The sequence below is a fragment of the Neomonachus schauinslandi genome, chromosome 4, assembly GCF_002201575.2.
Source record: "Neomonachus schauinslandi chromosome 4, ASM220157v2, whole genome shotgun sequence".
NCBI classification, from domain to species: Eukaryota; Metazoa; Chordata; class Mammalia; order Carnivora; family Phocidae; genus Neomonachus; species Neomonachus schauinslandi.
Genome location: NC_058406.1, coordinates 121,159,628 through 121,162,494, shown reverse-complemented (window position 1 = coordinate 121,162,494; position 2,867 = coordinate 121,159,628). Strand labels below are relative to the sequence as shown.

Here is a 2,867-nt window from a genome sequence, read left to right as displayed (position 1 = left end):
TGGAAAATTTTCAGCAAATGTCTTGAGATATTTTTCTGCTTCCCTTTTTATGTGTCTCTAATTATGTGGATTTTATTCTATTTATTTTTTTAACTTTGAATTTTAATTATATACATAAATAGCAACATGAGAACAAGGAGTTCTGAGGCATTATCTCTAAGTGAAAGGATTTCTGATTAGTCCACTTGTAGTATGGCATCACCCAAGGTAACAAAGAAGCCTAGTATCATTTTTCCTGAAGAAGAAAACCAATTTACTACATTCAGTACTGACTCTTCTCTACCGTTTTTCTATAGAAATACTGGTTTACTGCATGGAGTTTCCAATGTTTATCTATAAGAGATTAAAATGGGCAGAGCATGGAGCATTCTACTTATTTCCAGGTGAATGCTTCACATTTCTTGGCTTTTGAAAGTTGTCCTTCCACAAATCTTCTACGACTATATATCCTTGTAAACCCCAGACATGTAATGTCTCCTCACTGACCTGGACAAATATGATAGCTTGTTGTGAATAAAAAAGAGAGGCAGCTAATCCCATGAACCCAGGTGGATACACGAGCTTCTTTATTTTTGAACTTCTAGCCAAAAGAAGTCCAACAATGCCAGCAAAACCAACAACACCAGCTCTTGGAAAAAATCCAAGAGGTGCATTTTAGAGATATCCATAGCTATCTAACCTCCACTGAACCAAGCTCTGCATCTGAGGCTTAGTTTGTGGGTGTATTTCCTGACACCAACTTGTATATGGCTCACAATAATGTTGGAGATGTGAGATGCTTTCTTAAAGTTGGGTCCTTGGCTCCTCCACATATTTAGATTGACTGTCAGGAATGGAGTACAGTGAAACCTTATTAACCTTCGTGAAAGTTTTGTGAGGTGAGTCTTTTTTAGGTGATGCATAGACTTTGAAGGTGAGCAGACTCATGCTGGTTGCCTCCACAGACCTCTGAATTACCTTCAACATGTTGCAGGCAGAGGTAGCTCCAGACTAATTACATGCATTTTAGACCATTCAATATTGTCATAGAAATCATTGAGACTAATACTTTTATTCTCTGGGAATTGTTCTTAGCATTTTATTCTGTGTGCTTTGGATTTGATGATTTCTAATGTTATGTTTTCAAATGTAATGATCTTTTTTTCTGCAGTGTCTAATCTACCCGTCTACTGACCTTTTATTTCAGATAGCATTCTTCAGTTTTTGAAGTTCAAAATAGTTTCTATTACTCTCTTCCTTATGCTCCTATATTTCTTTCATAAGATCTTAAGCATATCTATAATATTATATTAAAGTTCTTGATTACTAAGTCCATCATCTATGATATTTATGGGCCTGCTTCTATTAACTGATTTCACTTCTGGCTATGGCTTAGAGTTTTCTGCTTCTTCCTTTGTCTTGAGTATCTGGATTTTGTTATTTTTCTTTAACAATTTTCTTGCTTTGGCAGGTAGTGCAACTTAATCCTTTGTGGATCTAAAGAAACCTTTATTCTAGGACCATTTCTGAGGCATGTCCCTTTATTAGCCCTATTTCTAATACATGACCCTTCTCTACTGAACTCTAATTCCCTGGATGTTCAACAGACTCTCTCTGCTTGGCTTATGGGAATTCAAATGTCTCCCTGCTCTGCTTGAGCTCTGGAAATCATTTAGCTTCCCCAAGTGCTTTGTTTGGCATTATGAAGTTTTACCTTGAACATACTGCAATTTTATATTCAAACAAGTACTCAAGAAGGCCTCTTTCAGGTTTTTGGAGCTCTTTTTACACATAGCTCCCTCCTGTCTGGTACTCTTTTATGCCAAGTCCAGCTACCTCAGCCTTGCTGTGCTCAGCTTTTGTTCTTTCTTCCTCCAAAAAATGGTCTGTAGACTGTAAACAGAAAGCTGAGGCAATGCTAGAAGTCACTTCATGTGTTTCTTTTCTCTTAGAAGTCACCATGTTGCACTGCCTGTTTTTAAATGTCTAAAAACAAGTTTTTCTCTTATATTTTGTCCAATTTTCTGGTTGCTTGCCATAGGAGGTCAAGGAGCTGAAAGCACAAATCAGGAGCAGAGTTTTCCCTCAGCGGCTCGGCCTTTTTTTTAGTTCTTCAAAAGGAGAAATAATAAAGTTAGTATTTGCCTTAAAACTGTTGCACTTACTCTTTCTGCTTAGAAAAGTCTTCCCATGCATCTCTACAAGCTTCCTCCTTCTCTTTCCTTAGTTTCCAAAATAGCTTTTCTTGACCACACTATTTAAAGACATGATTTATCATTTTAATTCTTCCTTCTTTTCTTTCATCCAATTTATCACAGTCTGTAATTACCTTTTAATTTTTTTTTTTTTTACATGTGTAATGTCGCCTCTCTTTTTGCTATGTAAGTTGCACAAGGAGAGAAACTTGTACTCCCATATTCTTCAGCCTCTTGAATGGTAGCTGGCCTACAGGCAGGAGCCAGGAAACATTTCCTGAATGTGAGTATGAATAAGGGTAGTGTCTAGCCACATACTCTGAAATTTTAAGGTAGGGAGGTGCTAAGCAACATAGTAGTAAAGGCCCATACATTAGAGTATGTTATGCTTATGTGTTCCCGTAGAATCTTCTTTTTCATGTACAGTACAGAGAATTAAATCTATTACTTATTTATTTATTTTTTTAAAGATTTTATTTATTTATTCATGAGAGACAGAGAGAGAGAGAGAAGCAGAGGGAGAAGCAGGCTCCCAAGGAGCAGGGAGCCCGATGCGGGACTCGATCCCAGGACCCTGGGATCATGACCTGAGCCGGAGGCAGACGCTTAACCATCTGAGCCACCCAGGCACCCTAAATCTATTATTTTCACAAGAAAAATGTGACTTTACATTTTAGATATTTAGCTATATTT

The 2,867-nt window shown here is 37.2% G+C and overlaps 1 pseudogene; it reads right to left on the bottom strand.

Moving 5' to 3' along the window:
- Positions 1-369: 369 nt before the first annotated feature.
- LOC110579135 lies at positions 370-966 on the bottom strand (annotated as a pseudogene).
- Positions 967-2,867: the final 1,901 nt, after the last annotated feature.